The sequence below is a fragment of the Balaenoptera musculus genome, chromosome 1, assembly GCF_009873245.2.
Source record: "Balaenoptera musculus isolate JJ_BM4_2016_0621 chromosome 1, mBalMus1.pri.v3, whole genome shotgun sequence".
Taxonomy (NCBI): Eukaryota; Metazoa; Chordata; class Mammalia; order Artiodactyla; family Balaenopteridae; genus Balaenoptera; species Balaenoptera musculus.
In genome coordinates, this window is record NC_045785.1 from 38,407,897 (window position 1) to 38,426,853 (window position 18,957).

Genomic DNA, 18,957 nt, shown 5'->3' on the forward strand with positions numbered 1-18,957 from the left:
TTCTATGTCAGAGCCTCTGCCTGGTGTCCCATGATGCTGAGGCACAGAGGAGTGACAGCATAAGCCAGCCGCCTCTTCCTGTCTGACCAGTGCAGCGGCCTCAATACCCTCTAAGTCACATGGCTACTTCCTGGTCTCAGCCTTTCCCCTACTCCCCGGTCCACTGCCATAGCTTCTTGCCTGGCCTCCCCTCTTCAGACTGGTCTTCTCCAACTGTCTTTCAGAGGGCAGATGAGTGACCTTTCTAAAAACAAATCTCATCATGCCTAAAACCTTGTGCTCAGTCCAGACTCCTGGCTCTGACCCACAAGGCCACGCTTCACCTGGCCATGCAACTGACCACTCTGGATTCCTCCCCTTCCTTGGGGCCCTGAGATGGTGCCCAGGGCACTGCACACTTCCCACCTCCATGCCCTTTACTCACTGTGCTTGCTCTGCCTGGAATGCTCTTCCTCATGTCTCCACCTGAAGATCCCCCCCTCCGTCCCACTATTCCAAGGTAAGGGTGGTCATCCTCTTACAACTGTCAGGCTGTGTTGAAAGGGCTTCTTGGTGCTTCTGTTCATGCTCGAAAGCAGGGGCTGTGTCTTAATAATAGAATCCAATATTGATTAGGTTGTGGAGTTGATAATCCATTATCTCATTGGAAAAAGTAGGCATTATTACTTCCATTTTATAGATGAGGGAACTGAAGTTCAGAAAGTGTTGCTGATTTGTCCAAGGACAAAGACTTGAACAGAGAAGAGTTGAATCCACATGCCCGACTCCAAACTTAGTGTACTTTCCTTGTCTGTGCAATCATCCCTAGAATAGGCAGTAAACACCCTCTGGGTGCCAGGTTCTGTGCTAAGTGACCACAACACTGGAGACAGAAGCCACGTCCAGGCACTGTGCTCCTCTGCTGGTGTCTGTTTACAGAAGGGTTGTGATATTGGAGTTTAGGACATACAGAGAACCTGCCACTTGTCCCTAAAAGGCACCATCTTTTAGGGTCATCCCAGAGCTCCAGCTTGTTGAGAGCCTTTGGGATCCTGGCTCTGTTGCCCACTCTTTCTGCTCTGCCTCCTAGCTTTGTCCATCCACAAATCTGAGCAATGGACCTCTCCAACCTCATCCAAGTCGCCAATAAACAATCAATCAGATCAGAGCCATGGAAAGAGCCGTGGGGTGTGTCACCCCAGGCCACCTGCTCAGACAACCTGGGCATAAGAGATTACCACATAATTAAGTCTCATCAAGTCCTGAGCGTCCCAGCCAGCCTTGGCGAGACCTCCCAGGTTTCCTACACATAGATTGGGAGTGGCAGCCCTGTGCACCTGAGGCAGATGAAGTCACCTGGGGTCAGGGCTGTGTGGGGTCTGCCCTTGCATGTCCGGCACCCAGCACGGCGCCTGGTACTCAGTGGGTACCCAGTGAAGGCTTGTTGAATGGAGGAGTGGGTGACTTGTTATTAGTGAACCCTTTTGGCCCCACCTGTTACTTCCTTCTCTCATCCTAAACAGGAATGTCCTGGTCAGCCCCTGTCCTCAGCCCTTTTCACATTTATCTTTCTACTGCTGTGACCTTGATTTGTGCCCATAAGGACAAATAGCTCCCAGTATATATTCAACCTGTGACTTTCTCCTCGTCTGCAAGTCTTCATCCATCCAGTTCCCCATCTCTATACCCCCTTCATCTCCATCCATCCAATAAACGTATTGAACTCCTCCCACAGGAATTACTTCAGGGTAACCAATCAGAAATAGTCCCTGCCTGAATGGAGCTTTCATTCTTCTAGCAAACAGACACCAAGTGCACAATCACATAAAAACACTTGTTAGAAGTGCAGTAAAGCAGAAGCACTACTTTATTTTATCAGAGTAAACTAAGTGGTACCTGGTTCATCCTGGGTGTGTGTGTGTGTGTGTGTGCGCGTCAGGGAATGCTTCCGGAAGGAAGTGACATTTAAGCCAAGAGCTGCATTGTCACAAAAGCCAAGGAGTGAGTGTATTTCAAGAAGGGTGGAGGCAATGGCTTCACATGCTGCTGAATTAACTTCAGGGAGATTGTTGAGATGATTTGGCATAAACCAGACTGGACTGGGTGGAGGAGTGAGTGAAAGATGAGGAAGTAAAGGCAGCAAGTGTAGATAACTTGAGAAACTTGGCTGGGAGTGGAGGAAAGATGTCAGGGTGGTAGCTATGAAGGATGTAGATCTGAGAGAATCTTTGAAAAAATTTTAAATTATTTTTTTAAGATGGGAGAGACTTAAGCGTGTTAAATGCTGCTATAAAGGAGCCATAGAGGTAATAGAGGAGCTACATCGAGATAAAGGCGGGAAGGGAGGGTTCGACCCATCTATCATTCCTCCACTTAAGAAATATTACTGAGCAGCTGTCGTGTGCCAGGCACTTTGAAAAAGGCTGACAAGGTACTTACTTTTATGGAACTTATTTTTTTTAGGGAGGAAGGCAAGAAATAAGTAAATAAGATAATTTCAGCGAATGGTAAGTGTGATAAGGAGATAAAATGGGGTGATGTAATGGAGGGGTGCAATCAGGAAAGGGTGATGTAACAAGGCCCCAGGTGCTGCAGGGGTGGTGCAGCTACCAGATGGCCTGGGGGAGCTGAGCCGTCAGGGGAAGCCAGGGTTCAGTGAGGGGGGTGGGTGTGGACAAGGGAATGGTGGGGGAAGAGGAGGAAGGACGCGGGGAGTTTGCTGATGAGGAGGGCTAGTTCCAGAGGCCCCTGGGAGACGATGAAGAGTGTTAGAGGGTGGATGACCTTGGGATTACCCTGTAGGTCATGACTCCACATCCGGCCCTGGGTGACCCTGGGTGCTCAGACTCAACATTACGAACCACAAATCCATCTCCTTCCCACCAAATCTGCTTCTGACTTCCCAGTCTTGAGGGTGCCGCCACCATTCTCCTGTTCACCGGTGACTGGCAGCCTGAGATGTGACAGACTGCTCCCCTCTCCTCCTCTGATACAGAGGACTGGGCCCAAACAGACAAGAGTGGAAGGGCTCCCAAATCAAGTCCCTCCTGCTCTACTGCTGCACGTCTTTCCCATCTTTCCTGCCCCTCGTCCAGGAGGTTACCTCCATCCCCTCACCCCACCCCCACCCCGCAGATTCCTTCTCTGCACGCTCTCCCTGCTGGTAGGGAGCTCCTAGTCCAATGAGGAAATGGGACATGAGTCTGGAAGGGACAACCAGTAGACTGGGGAGGCTGGAATCCCAGGGGCAGCAGTGTGGCCTTGCTTTGGGAATCAGGAATGAAAGTCTAGCTGGGCTGGCGGGGGCAGGGGTGAAGGCTATGCCTGCCTGCCTCAGTCCTCACTTCCTTACATCATGTCCCCTGGGATGGATGCCTTCTGAGCTCTGCCTGCCCCCCAAGTGTCCCTTCCTTTCTTCTCTGCCTGAGCCCCAGACACCCGCAGAGTGAGCTGCTAACTCTGGGCGGCCGTGGGCTGTTCAGTCCTTCTCCCTGTGACCTATGAGCCATGTTAAGGGAGTTGGCGATTATCCTTCAAGCCACAGGCAACCCCATCCAGAACTGGTGCGGGTCAGATTAGCATGCTGGTGGGGTGTCTGATGGGTGGGATGGGGGAGGAGGATGTGAAGGAGGTGTGATCAGAGCCTGGTCACCTGCCCACCTGCAGTCTTGGACTCCTCTTCAGGCTAGTTTCTGCCAAAGCCCCTTCTTCTGCATGGCCTGAGGAACAGGGGACTTTGTCCAGATAGGGGATAAGTCCAGATGGGAGTAAGAACTGGCTGGGAGGAGGTTGGGTTCTGTCAACACCTGGGACCGTGGCTCCTGCCTCTTTGGAGAACAGGCGTGGGAGTGTGCTCTGGCTGCGTAGCTGACAAATAAGAAGGCAGCGCTCTTGAGGAAGCAGATGGTGCATCCGCACGACGCCTGTGGCGGCTTGGCTGTCTTACTCGCTGGTGGTGCAGCAGGCTCCAGCCCTGAGCAAGATCCCAGGGCGCAGAGCGCAGAGAGGGGGCGCTGCAGCAGATGGCAGCCCTGGCACAACGTCTCCGGCAGCAGGTGAGCGGACATTGACCCCTGAGGCCCCCAGCCCTCAGTCCCAGTAGTGGGTCCCACGTCAGGACAGGGCCCCTCCTGTTGCCCCATCTCCTTCAGAAGACAGGGAGCAGCACCCCCCTCAGCTCCCCACCCTGGCTCCTTGTGTCCCTGTCAGTTCCTCCTCCATCTGTGTCCTTTGAGCCCCTTGAGGTTGGGGGCGGGGTATTTTCTCTTTCTCCCAGTGCCCAGCACAGGGCTCAGCAGCATTGTGGGTGTTTACCTGGGCTATTTGTTGAAATAAAATAAACTGATGGAGGTGATTGGAGGTAGGAGGCCAGGGCCCTTTCAGCCCCTGAGCACCCCCAGACCCCACTGGGACAGGACCGTGGTCTACACATTCTGCCTCTCACCCCCCCACCCCCCGCCAGCACGGGGCTCTGCAAATGTTTGCTGAGCACATGACAGGTGCAAAGCACATGGAGTCACTGGAGATGGGATCCTCCCAGGAAGCTATGTTTCTTAAAAGGGGGCTTGGACAGCTTGGCTGGGGATAGTGCAAGGCACTGAGGCGAGTCACTGTGGCTGGGCTGGGCCTCGCAGTGAAGCGGTTGAGCTGCGGGTAAGTCAGCAAAGCCTTCCCAGAGCGGCAGAGGGAGCGGGAGAAGGAGAGGCATGGAGACAACTTTGCACCATGCCTGCGGTTTGCCGTGTGGCCTGCAGGATGTGACAGTCCCTCTCTGGGCCTTGGGCTCCCCAACTGCCCCAGGAGGGGTGGGCTGGTGATGTCTTGGGTGATAGTGGCGGCCTCCCTCTGGGAGCCCTGGGAGCGGGGGTTGGGGTAGTGCCTGAGGTGCTGTCCCCGTGCTCTGGAGTTCCTGAGTGTCCTCTGCTGTCCCCTGGACGGTGATTGATGGCCCAGGCAGCTTCTCTGCCCGAGCTGCTGCAGTTCCTGAGAATGTGTATTAATATTAATTGGGGCTAATTAGTTGGATAAATCAATCTGCCCCAAGAGAGCAGCTGCCCCTCCCTGGTTGATGAGGAGGAAATCTGGGCTAATGGGGTTGCTGTGGCGAATCCGTGTGATGGAGAAGATTCCTGTGTGCGTGGGGAGGCCGCATCTGTGTGCAGTGGTGGGTTTAGGTTCCTTTACTGCAAACACCAGGGTCTGCTTGTGTGTGCCTCCTGCTGGCGTTTTATTGTGTGCTGGATGGGTGTGTGTCTGGCTGTACGCTGCTTGGGTTTGGTTACGGGCCTTGGTGTATGTGCCTGGCTGGGTGTGTACGTGTTACTAACTGGCATGTATTCATCTAGGTATGTACGGCTGGCTTGCGTCTGCATGTCTGGCTGAGTGTGTGCACATGGGGTCGTGTGTCTGATGTGTGAGGAAGTCTGAGTCTGAGTGTGTCTGGGCATCTGGTTGGTGTATGTGTGGGTGTCTGGGATAGGTAGTTATTGGCTGGGTACCTGGAGGGGCTTGTCTGATTGGCTGGAGGAGTGTAAAGGGTTTGGGGTGAGGTTGCCCATGGTGTCTCCAGCCTTCCCTCAAGGCCTCTTGGCTCTCAGCACCTTATTCTCTTCCCAACATAGCTACACATGTCTGTCCTGGGCACCTTCCCAATCAGGTCACTCCTCTGCCAGGGTTACCCTCAAGGCCTCAGATGGCCAGCTTTCTGACCCAGGCAGGTGGGAGGCTGAAACACAGGTCAAACCCTCACAGGATTCAAACAAATCCAATTCATTTCCATTTAGGAAAATTTCACAAAGGATTCCCCTGGGTCTTGCCTCTGCTGGACCCTGGGGGCAGATTCATTATACAGATGCTGAATACAGAAACAGAGCTGTGCAGACCACGAGGGGAGGCAGCTCAGCTGAGGGTGGAGAAGGCCAGATGCCCAGGGAGCTGTGGGGCTCAGCAGGAGGGGTGATCTCTTCTGTCTGGCGAGGGCTGGTGGGGAAGGCTTCACAGAGAGGTGGTGTTGGAACTAAGCCTTGCAGGGCGTGTAGGAGTTTTCCAAAAGGAGGAAGGAACAGGAAAGGCAGTACCAGAGAGAGAAAAGCCTGAGATAAGGCAGTGTTTCTATAGAATACTTAGAAAATAATATTTGTAGGGTCCACTGGCTGAAGGCTGCTGCCTAGGAGGCTCTGGTCACCTCAGGTGGAAACTGGCCACCCTGAGGGTTGAGGGGTTTTATGACATTAAACATATTTAACAACCACTTTGGAAATATGAATAATAAATCAATCTACTAAAAACTTCAAAATATATTTTCTTTGATTTTCAAACGACACGTGGAGGCAGGACGAGCTGAGCGTGGAGAAGGCCAGACGTCCCTGGACCTGTGGGGCTCGGCAGGACGGGATGATTTCTTCTACACTGTTGGGCGGGCCAAAAAGTGCCTTCAGTTTTTTAAGTAAAAATAAAAGCCACATTTTTCATTTTCACCAGGAACTTTATTGAACGACGTATTCACCCTTTTGTTCCACTACCTTCTGCCATTTTTCAGGCAACTTCATAATTCCATCTTCCCAAAACTTTTTATCTTTTTGAGCAAAGAACTGTTCCAGGTGCCTTTTACAGTCTTCCAGGGAATTGAAATTTTTTCCACTAAGAGAATTTTGTGAAGACCAAAATAAATGGAAATACGAAGGTGCAATGTCTGGTGAATACAGCGGATGAATCAGAACTTCCCAGCCAAGCTGTAACAGTTTTTGCCTGGTCATCAAAGAAACATGCGGTCTTGGGCTTCCCTGGTGGCGCAGTGGTTAAGAATCCGCCGGCCAGTGCAGGGGACACGGGTTCGAGCCCTGGTCTGGGAAGATCCCACGTTGCCGTGGAGCAACTAAGCCTGAACGCCACAACTACTGAGCCTGCGCTCTAGAACCCTCGAGCCACAACTACTGAAGCCCGCGCACCTAGAGCCTGTGCTCCACAACAAGAGAAGCCACCGCAATGAGAAGCCCGCACACTGCAACGAAGAGTAGCCCCCACTCGCCGCAACTAGAGAAAGCCCGTGCGCAGCAACGAAGAGCCAATGCAGCCAAAAATAAAAAATAAATTAAAAAAAAAAAAAAGAAACATGCGGTCTTGCATTATCCTGATGGAAGATTATGTGTTTTCTGTTGACTAATTCTGGATGCTTTTCGTCGAGTGCCGCTTTCGTTGGTCTAATTGGGAGCAGTACTTGTTGGAATGAATCGTTTTGTTTTCCGAAAGGAGCTCACAATAGAGGACACCCTTCCAATCCCACCATATACACAACATCACCTTCTTTGGTTGAAGACTGGCCTTTGGTGTGGTTGGTGATGGTTCATTTTGCTTGCCCCATGATCTCTTCTGTTCCACATTATTGTACAGTATACACTTTTCATTGCCCGTCACAATTCGTTTTTTTTTTTTTTAATAAATTTATTTATTTATTTATTTATTTATGGCTGTGTTGGGTCTTCATTGCTGAGCGCGGGCTTTCTCTAGTTGTGGCGAGTGGAGTCTTCTCATTGTCGTGGCTTCTCTTGTTGCAGGCTTCAGTAGTTGTGGCACATGGGCTCAGTAGTCGTGGCTTGCGGGCTCTAGAGCTCAGGCTCAGTAGTTGTGGCGCACGGGCTTAGCTGCTCTGCGGCATGTGGGATCGTCCCCGGGCCAGGGATCAAACCCGTGTCCCTTGCATTGGCAGGCAGATTCTTAACCACTGTGCCACCAGGGAAGCCCCCATAATTCATTTTAAAAACGGAACATTTTCATTACGTTTCAGTAGAGACTCACATGTGGAAATATGGTCAAGAAAGGTTTTTTCGTTTAACTTATGTCAACCCAAACATCAAAGCAATGAAATAACCAAACTGGTGCAAATGATTTTCAACACTTAATTTGGATATTTTGAGTATGTCAGCTATCTCTCACGTGGTATAGCATTGATTGTTTCTCAATTATTGTTTTGATTTGATCACTATCAACTTCAACTGGTCTACCCGACTATGGAGCATTGTCCAGCGAGGAATCTCCAGTACTAGACTTCGCAAACCACTTTTGACACGTTCGATCAGTCACAGCACCTTCTCCATACACTGCACAAATCTTTTTGTGTGTTTCAGTTGCGTTTTTACCTTTCTTGAAATAATAAAACATAATATTGCCGAAAATGTTGTTTTTTCTTCCATCTTCAATATTAAAATGGCTACACAAAAATTCACCAATTTTGATAAGTCCTTTTTTATTTTTTTATTTTTTTTTTTTTTTTATTTTTTTATTTTTTTATTTTTTTATTTATTTATTGTTGGCTGTGTTCGGTCTTCGTTGCTGCGCATGGGCTTTCTCTAGTTGCGGCGAGCGGGGGCTGCTCTATCATTGTGGTGCGCGGGCTTCTCATTTCGGTGGCTTCTTGTTGCGGAGCACGGGCTCTAGGCGCGGGGGCTTCAGTAGTTGTGGCGCACGGGCTTAGTCGCTCCGCGGCATGTGGGATCTTCCCGGACCGGGGCTCGAACCCGTGTCCCCCTGCGTTGGCAGACGGATTCTTAACCATTGCGCCACCAGGGAAGCCCAAGTCCTTTTTTAAATGCAGGGTGATATGACAGCTGTCACATACAATCTAACAAAATTGTTTCAAATGAAGTTAAAGACAACTAAGCGCTACTAGAGCCATCTTACGGAAAAAAAACGAACGAACATTTTGGCCCACCCAGTCTATACTAAAATGGCTTAAAAGCAATATAAGTTGAGGCTCAATTCTTTCATCAGATTATTCTAATAATTTCCAAATAATCTGTTGATTTTTAGAAAATTTGTGGGGATTGTCTGATGTGGCTATCATCTTTTGAAGATGTCCCTATCTTTCAAAGCTCTCTCAATAAACTGAGTCATTAGGTGACTTGCAGTCTCATTAAGTAGAGACTTTCTCTCAACACCAATGCATCCATTCTTGGGCTGAGTCTCGCTCAGCTTCTGCTGAAGCAGTAGCAGTGACACTCACAATTCCTAGGTCTTCTAATGCCCTCCAAGATTTTATATAGTCAAGCGTCTCTGTTGTCAACTAAGTCATAAAACTGTTATTAGAATGTCATATAAATTACATCGAACCTGATCTTACAGGCCTCGGGAGAACCTGTGTAACATGGCGGTTAAGAGTGTCGTAGTTAAGAGAGTGCTCGGCTGCCTGTGTTCGAATCCTGACTCTGATGCTTACATTTAAAATAATTTCCCTGTGCCTTAACCTCTTCATCTCTACAATGGGGTGATGATTATAATTATAGTACACAAGTAAGTGAATAAATGTTTACAGTGGGTATACAGCAAACACTATCTAAGTGACAGTTCTCATTTTAGCAATAAAACTAATGTTGTCTTTGCTGAGTGGGCTTTTAGTGAGTTTCAGTGAATTTATTCTAGTAGATTTGTTCCATTCATCAGGTTGGTGAAAAGCTTCCTTGGGCCCTTGAAAGCCCCCCACCCCAGCACTGGCAAAGGAGCAGTCCCAGCAGAGGCCTGCAGGGCCCCCATTTGTGTCTCCTGGCCTGCTCTCCCCACCTCTCCCCAGATTCCCGAGAGGCTGCCATTTTCTCCAGTGGCCACGCAAGGACAGCTGCAGGGGAACGCTAGCCTCAGGGGTCCAGATGGACGCTGGGCACTTGCCCACAGGGTGCCACCAGGGGTGCCACCTCTCCAGGTAGCTATGTGGGAATCGGGGTTGGCGTTCAGTCTTGGTGGAGTGCCCGTGGACTGGTGGGTGCTGGGTGGTCCCTGGTGGGCCTGGTGGGGCTCCTCAGGACTGGGGAGACAAGGGCAAGGGATGAGCACAGGCTGGCCCTCCGTGGCCCCCGAGGGAGTCAGAGGCTGTGCCTAGAGGAGCCCTTTACTTGCTGGGCTGCGAAGAGAGGATGCAATCCCAGGGGAGTGCTCAGGGCGGTGGCTCTTTGCTAAGTGACTCAGAAGGATTTCAATATTTTTTAGGCACGGAGGGTGCAGCTGTTGAGGTGCATTCTAGCCCAATGCTCGCCCTGTCCAGGGTGGTGCATATCCAGGCCCTCCTGAAAGTCCTTGTGTTACCGACTAGGGTTCTTGGCCTTCCCCAATCAATAGAAATTGACTAGAGGCCAGACAAGAAATGCAGGCAAGGCTTTATTGGGGCCCCTGCTGCAGTGGGGGGAGCGAGAACAAACAACAGGCTCCCTTGCTTGCTCGCTCCCCGAAGGGGGGCAAGCTTGTTTCTTATATGGGGTGAGGGTAAGGGTGTGTCCCGGGGTCGGGCTGGAGGGGTGGCTTAGGTGTTTTGCCCACCCCTTAGGTGGTGTCGTGTGCAGGGGGCATGCGCAGCACCCTGCTTTTGCTCCCGACACCCTGTTTTTGCTCCAGGTTCTTCAAAAGTGGCAGTTGGGTTTTTGGTCTCTTTGTAGCTTTTGGGTCCAGAATTTGCCCCAACTGTGCATGTATGCAGTCATTTTTAGTCCCATACAGTTTCTTTGTATTTTGTTGCTGGAGAAGTGTGTCCAGGTGCAAGCACTGCGGCACAGCAGCAAAGGGGCCCAGGTCCCAGCAAAGGGGCCCAGGTCCCAGCCTGTCTCACTTGTGGCAAAACAAGCTGGGGAGCTCTGAGCTGAGGCACAGAGATGGCAAAATGGCACGGTGAATAGAAGGATTGGGCAGCAGTATACGGGAGGGGAATAGGCAAGAAGAGGCTGGTGAGATGGGCCCACCGGGACCCAGGCAGAGAAAGGGCCTAGTGCAGTGCCTGGCACCCAGGAAGTGCTTCATCAGAAAAGCTCCCCTCCCAAGAGCCATCAGAGGGTAGCAGTGAAGCTACAGATGACTTGGGCTTAAGTGTCCCCACCTTTATGACCTGGGGCAAGAAAGTTAACCTCTGTGTCCCAGTTGCCTTCATTGGTGAAATGGAAATGATAATAAAAGCACCCATTTAGGGCTTCCCTGGTGGCGCAGGGGTTAAGAATCCGTCTGCCAATGCAGGGGATACGGGTTCGAGCCCTGGTCTGGGAAGATCCCACATGCCACGGAGCAACTAAGCCCGTGTGCCACAACTACTGAGCCTGCGCTCTAGAGCCCGTGAGCCACAACTACTGAGCCCACGTGCCACAACTACTGAAGCCCGCGTTCCTAGAGCCGGTGCTCCGCAACAAGAGAAGCCGCTGCAATGAGAAGCCCACGCACCGCAACGAAGAGTAGCCCCCGCTCGCTGCAACTAGAGAAAGCCTGCGCGGCAATGAAGACCCAACACAGCCAAAAATAAATAAATAAAATAAATAAATTTATTAAAAAAAAAAAAGCACCCATTTAAGGGTTTTGGTGAAGATTTAATGAAATGGGACAGGCAGAGTGCTTGACGTGTTCCTGGTGCAGTAAGTACTGGGTAACTGCAAATATTGGTGTATCTATGTGTGAACACGTTATATGTTTATGGTGAAAGCCTTGTAAACCATCCTGAAGAGAATGGTGTTGCAACTTTATTCTGAGGGCAACTGGGACCTGTAGTCAGATTTGGGTTTTATAAGTTCTGGAAAGGATCACCCAGGCTGTAGTGAAGAGGCTGAGCTGGAGGGGTAGAGTCTAGAGGCAGGGAGGCCAGTGAGGAGGCTGTAAGAAAATTGAGAGACAGAGAAGGTTCTAGGCAGGAAGGAGTCCGAGGAGTCAGAGGTGGGAGATTTGAAGGAGGCAGGGCCACCTATTGGCATTGTGTGTGGATAAGAGAATGGTCACTGGGGCTGCACAGGCCAGTGTGAATCCAGGTCCTTGGGTAAACAGCTCTCTGTGCTTCAGTGTCTTCTGCTGTAAAATGAGAAAATAACATGACCTACCTCCTAGGGTTGTTGTGAGGAGTAATATGAACTATTATATGTAAAATGCTTGGAATGGGGCCTGGCACGTATGAAGTGTTGTAACACATCTATCTTACATGTGATTGTGTTAGCATTTATCAATCCATGGTCAGAACTTGGGTCTGTCAATATTATGACATAGTATGAGTGTGTTTCGTGTTTGGTAATTGCAATCATTGTTACTTTTGTTGTGGTCATCCATTTACAATGCTTGGTGTCAGTTTATTTATCTCTTGTAAAAATAAAATACAGTGTGTGTGTGTGAAAAAAAAAGAACTTGGGTCTGAGGATCCAGGGTGATCTTGAGGTTCACTGCGTTGGTGACACAAGTATCATCAGTTGGGAATCTCATGAAGAAGAACAGGTTTGACAGAAAAATGATGAGTCCTGGATGACTGTGGGTCCGTGGGTGGGTAAATGGGTCTGAGGCCTGGTGGGAGGTGGGCCTGGACTGGAGAAATGGGGAGATCTGGGCGCTGTGGGGCCCATGTGGCCGCTGAGGTTGCCCAGGGAAGGTGGACAGGTAAGGAGAGAGGAGAGCCAGAGGAGACTGAGCAGGAATTGCTGGAGAACAGGGGAAAGTCAGGAGAGTTGAGGGCAGGGAGAGTTTCCAGAAGGAAGGTGTCTCAGAGTCAGAGGCTGCAGAGGAGAGTAAGATGAGGACTAGGAAGAATCCAAGAAGCCTTGGAGCCCCCAACCTCCCAAGAAAACCCCTTTGTCTCCCCCTGCTCCCCTCCAGGACCAAGAAAGCTCCACCCAACCCACACTCCAGCTTGCCAGCGTCAGGGTCTCAGCTGGGACCATGGAGGGCAAAGGGAGACAGCTTCGCCTTCTTGAGTGCCCGCTGTGTGCTAGGTCCTTGTCACCTCACTCTTGCCCCTGACCGGAGTCCTGAGGACTGGTTCAGGCCCTCCCTCACACCCTGAAGGGCTGAGCTTAGAGCAGCTGGGGGGCTTGTCTGTGCTCACCTGCATGGCTGACCCCTGATTGACTTCTGGTCCTTTCCTCTCTGAGGAGACCTAGGCCATGGGAGGGGAGCTGACCAGTGCTGTGGTCAAGGCTGGCTCCCAGCTCTCCTGCCACCCACGCTGGATCTTGCCCTTCCCCAAGGTCAGACCAGCAGGGGTGGGAGGACTGGAGAAGAAGGAAAGGTGGGATGCCGGGCTGAGCCCTGAAGGCAAACCTCACAGAACTGAGCCTCACTTTCCGTAACCGCTGTGTCCCAAGATGTGCATGTAGAGTCACTCCCACTCCACTGGTGTCCCTGCTGGATAGTGGTACGAGGAGCGGGGCAGGCCTTCTCTGTGCCGGGCCCTGGGCTGGACTCTGGGGAGGCAGACACAGAAGAGGACACCTGTGTCCCTGTAGGGCTTTCATGCCAACCGGGAGACAGACCAGGAGACGTTTTTAATGCTAAGGATGAGCACAGGAACATGTGCTGAGCACACTGTGTCCGCTGGAGTAAGTGGGCATGATGTTGAGTGTGTGGGGGGCCCTGAGTGGAGCAGTATGACATCTGCCCGCCCCCCAACTCCACAGGAGCCAGAGCTGGACCCCAAGCCCATTCTTGGAGCTGCCCCAGGAGAGGCTGGCCCAGAAGCTGCGGGCTGACAAGCTGAGTCTGGAGAGCGTCCTCTGCAGCTACCTAGAGGGGGTGGTGGTCGGGGTCAGGGCCCAACCCCGGGGCTCTGCGTGGAGTGGGGGATGTCACCCGTCGTTGTTCTACTTAGAGGAGTTGGGGGACAGGTGTGACCCTGTGGCGCTGCAGCCAGCTTGGGAGGTGACTCGTGCCACAGTCATCTGTCACTTCTGCTCTGAGTCAGGGTGGGCAGAGGGGATGGGGTGACTCAGTGCCCTGTGCCTCGCCACCCCCTGAGCCCCCCTCTGGTCTCCCTCAGTGCTGCTCAGGCACTGAAGGTGCACCAGGAGGTGAACTGCCTGACAGATGTCCTGGGGGAATGTGAGGAACAACTGCAGGCATTGAAGAAGATGAAGAAGAGGGAGCGAGGCCTTCTCTACGGGGTCCCCATCAGCCTCAAGGATACCTATGACTGCATGGTGAGCCCTGGGGGTACACGTGCATGTATACACATGAGCATCTGAGTGTGTGACATTGGGCAAGTTACTTAATCGAGGCTGTACAATTAGAAAGTGGCCAACTGGGAAACCGAACCAGTGGTCGAGTTCCCAAACCCCATCTCTTAACCACCGTGCTCTTCTGCCATCTGTGAATTCTTCTAAGGGTGCAGCACTTGTGTCTCAGAGGGCAAGAGAATGCATGTGAGTGTGAGCGGAGTGGGGGTGAGAGTCTGTCCGCTGGCTGATTCCACCCTGACCCCCAGGGGCTGGAGCTCATGTCACTTCCCCGCAGGGCCATGACTCGACGTGTGGCCTGGCCCAGTTCCCGGAGAAGCCGGTGGCCAAGGATGGGGTCATTGTGAAAGGGCTCAAGGCCCGGGTAGCTATTCCCTTCGTTAAGACCAACATCTCCCAGACACTGCTCAGTTCTCTGCAACAGGCAGGCCGGGGCCGGGGCTGGGCCCAGGACGAAGAAGCAGCTGAAAGTCTAGACTCAGGGCCGAGGGTGAGGTGAAGGCCGGTCACGCAGACCTTGGGACCCAGGTTCTTGGGCAAGTCTTCTCTGCCCTCTGAGCCTCAGCTTCCTCATCTGACAACGTGTGGGTGGACTCCATGCTCCCTAAGGGCCCTCAGGTCCCAAGGTTCTGAAAAGTTACATCTCTGTTTCTATTGCAGCTTCTCTCTAATTGTTCTTATTCTCTATTCTCCTCCCCTCCCCTGCACCCCACTCAGCTGTTGGTGTATCTATTTCTATCTGTTTCTGGAACCTATTCCCAATTCTGATAGCAGAGCTGTGGGCTCCTTGATCCTTATTTGAGGAGTCGTGGTTGGTCTCTCTCTTGCAGCAGCCCCTCCCCTCAGCTGAAGGGACACCAGGAGGTTTCCAGCCCCCCGGGTGGAGCTCACCAGCCCTGGGGGTGACTCTGAGGGAGGTCGGCCTCTCTATGGGTAGGCCAGTCTTCTCCAGTTAAACCTTCCCCTCCCAGCCCCTTTTCTTCTGCTTCCCTCAGCTTTGATTGCAGCAACCCCATCCATGCACAGATTCAACCCTTTGAACTTAAAGAAGACACCTGGGGGCTCCTCAGGGGGTGAGGGAGCTCTCCTGGCAGGAGGGAGTTCCATCCTGGGCATGGGTACCAACACTGGTAGCAGCGTCTGCATTCCAGCCAGCTTTTATGGTGTCTGTGGCCTCTGGACCACAGGATACCGCCTCCGGCACTCCGTGGTGGGTTCCTCCAGCCCAGCCTGGAGGAACTAGGGGTCTGGTCCACACATCAACTCTCATTAGCTCAGTACTAGGGGAAGTGGGTAAAGGTAGGAGGGCTTCAAATAACTCCTGCCTCAGCCACAGCTAAACACACCATGTTTGGTATGGGTGGCAGTGGAATAGACTGTCCACTCATTCATTACTTCATTAATTCATTCGTCTGTATATGCATACATCTACCTACCCTTTCCTTTACTCATACATCAACCCATCCATTTATCCATCTATAACAATTCCTCATCCATTCATCCACCCATGCAGTCATCATCCCAGTCTCTATCCATCAAGCAATTTCACCATTCATCTGCCATTTAATTTATTGGACAAAGACAGACACTGGACTAGGTACTTGGGATGCATCAGTGAACAAAATGGACAAATATCCCAGCCCTTGTAGAACTTATACACATCCTTCCTTCCATTCGTTCATTCATGCATTCATTCATCCATTTATCTCTCCATCCATCCACTCAACTGGCCATCAATCAATCCATATTTGCCTCCATTCATCCATCCACCCACCTCTCCATAGGTATTTCCATTAATCTTTCCATCTATCTTGCATTCATCCACACATCTATCCACCCCTCCACCTATCTTTCAACCCCACTCTGAGTACCTACACTGTGTAGCCCCTGTACTGGGGACACAGAACACTCTCAGACCTAGCCCCTGGCCCTATTGTGCTCTTAGACATCCAAATGGCTTAGTCAGCAAGTGATCGAGGGTCAAATCTTGTGGGAACTTACAGGATGAAGCTGACATTTTCTTCAACAGAGATTTATTAAAAGCCTAGATTTTAAACTTTCAGAGGCAGGTCAAAGGCAGGGAAGGCTTCCTGGAGGAGGCAGCATTTGAGCTTGGATTTTTAAAATTAATTAATTAATTAATTAATTTGTTCATTTTTGGCTGCGTTGGGTCTTCATTGCTGCACGCAGGCTTTCCCCAGCTGTGGCGAGCTTGGGCCACTCTTTGTTGCTGTGCGCAGTCTCCTCATTGCAGTGGCCTCTCCCATTGCGGAGCACGGGCCCTAGGCGCATGGGCTTCAGTAGTTGTGGCACATGGGCTCAGTAGCTGTGGCTCGTGGACTCCAGAGCACAGGCTCAGCAGCTGTGGCGCACGGGCCTAGTTGCTCTGCAGCATGTGGGATCCTCCTGGACCAGGGATCAAACCCGTGTCCCCTGCATTGGCAGGCGGATTCTTAACCACTGAGCCACCAGGGAAGTCCCTTGAGCTTGGTTTTGAAGGATGGACATGCAGAGCTGGAGTGGCATCTAGAAGGCTGTAATTCTGTAAGCAGCCTATTTTGCCTGGAGCAATATGGGTGTGTGGAAAGGCTAGAAGGGGAAGTTATGGAAGGAGTTGATATTTTAGAGCCTTGAAGGGCAGTCAAAGAGCTCAGATTATGCTGTGGGCAGTAGAAAGTCATGGGAGGGTTTGAAGTAGCTCCCATTCTTGTGTGCTGGGTCCCGGGGGAGTGCACTGGCTGGGGGCTCAAGCCTCTTTGGGACCCAAGTCCTTCCCTTCAGGTGCTGAGCTGGGCTCTGGGTGGGCGGGGTTTTGCAGCTACTCCGGAGTTGCCTCTGCTGTCAAGGGCAGGAAATCAGGTGAGGTCTTGTCTGCCTCTGGCCACATCCATTTAAAGGCAAACCTGCCTGCCTTTCTCCAAGGACATTTCACTTGTCCTGTATCTCAGACAGACTGGCCCCACTGGTGATCAAGGAATCTGGGAGAAGGTTCTGCATGGCTCCCTAGTCTAGTGACTCTTGCCCCACTGAGAGGTGCTTCCTGTTCTTTAGCTTTAACCTCTCCTACTGGTCTCTTGATGTTCTGCCCCAGATGAGGGTCTCCTTTCAGGCACCATAGTTGCTTTAGCCAGTCTGCCGACTCCACCCGTCCTCAACCCCTGACCCAGGTTGGCCCCAGGGCCTCTTCCTTTTGCCCTGATCATGGCCCTGGTCCCCACCCTCCGAGGCCAGGCAGTGGGGGTCCCCAGAGCAGAAAGGATGTGGTGTATCTGCCTCCCTCCGCCCCCTCTGTGCAGTGACCACAGCGGCTGGCCCCATGGCCCGGGACGTGGAGAACCTGGTGCTGTGCCTGCGAGCGCTGCTGATTGAAGACGTGCACCCGCCGGACCCCACCGTGCCCCCCTGCCCTTCAGGGAGGAGGTGAGCCAGGTGGGGAGCAGGCCTGGAGGGCTCCCTCCCCCCGCCCCTCATTCCTCAGTGGCGGGTCTGCTGTCTGACCATCCCCTGTGAAGCCCTCCTTTCTCAGCCCAGGGTGCAGTGCACAGGAAGCCCACACGCTCCATCAGTCAGCTGGATGCCCGCTGCTTTGGCTTCTCTGTCGCCCTGAGCCGTAGAAGATATTACCCCCAGAGAGGGACTCCAGCATCATATACCCAACACACACAGACAGCGTACTCAGCAAGTGTGGTTTAGAGAGCCTGGTATCGAGTGAAGCTGGGCCTTTAGGCCTCTAGGTAACCCTGGCCAAGTCACGTCTCTTCTCTAGGCCTCAGTCTCCACACTGGTACAATGAAGAGGTTGGACCAGAAGACTGATGGGGTGGAGGTGGGAGCAGGGTGGGCCCCACACTGTGAGGAAGTCATCCCCCTTCGGTGGTGGGGACTCTGGGGCTCACGCCTATGATTCCCATAGCCGGGGTTTCTGTTACCTCCATCAAATGGCTGTAAGGAGCGTTCTGTCCTCGAAATCCCCCCTCTCCGACCTCCCAAGCCCCAGTGGCTCCTCCCTGCCCTGCCTCCCCTTTGAGAATTGCCGGGCCAGTCTCTTCACCCCCGTGAGCCTCAGACTTCTACCACACCGGGTGGCTGTGAAGGTTAAATGAGCTCACAGTAAAGCACTTGGCAAGGGGCTGGGTCACAGTTAATCAGGCAGCTCGAATTCTGTCTCATCTCTGTGTGGGGTGAGGGAGTGGGCATGGCACAAAGGCTTCTCATGCCCTGCTGAGGGGCTGAGGTGGATGGAGGTGAGAGGTGATGTGGTATCCTCTCTCTAACTCCTGAGGGATACAGAGAGAACACAGGGCAGAGCAGGAGGAGCTCCAGGCCCTGACTCGGCCTCTGTCTCCCCAGGTTATCTCCTTCTCTATCCCCTGTGCAGTGTATGCCTTCTTACACCTGTACGGCGGGGGTCTGTTTGCTGATGGAGGGGCCACCCTTCTGGAGAAGCTCTACGTCTGCTGGGACTCAGATATGGGGCATGGTGGAAATGGGGAGGGGGCTGGTGGCAACTTGAGCCCTAGGAGGGGAGCTGCGGGCCCGGGCTGGTGGGATGCCTCTGGCTAATTGTGTGACCTTATGCAGCGAGTCACCCACTCAGGCCCCGTCTTCAGGATGCACACATTCCGGGGGTGGTGCTGGTGGGAACAGAGTGTTTCTTTGGGTCTGACCTCCCTCTGTGGCTTATCTACCGAGGGGAAGCTGGGTGGTGGGAGCCAGCTGGTGGCTGAAGGCTGTAACTGACCAGCTCTGTGTCTGTGGTTCCTCAGTAAGGGGGACATTGTGGACCCCAACATGAAGGACATGGTCAGCCAGCTCCGCCTGCCAGACCCACTCAAGTGTTTCTTGGCCTGGTTCCTGAAGTACACAGTGAGTGTGGGCCCAGAGTGGGAGGGACTGGGGGGAAGGGGCCCAGAGAGGACAGGGGCTCAGAAAGGGGAGGGGGCTCCCAGGGGGGTGAGGTCGGGTCAGAGAGGAAGAGGAGGCCCAGAGAATGTGGTGGTTCAGAGAAGGGCTCAACGGGAGAGGAACTGAAA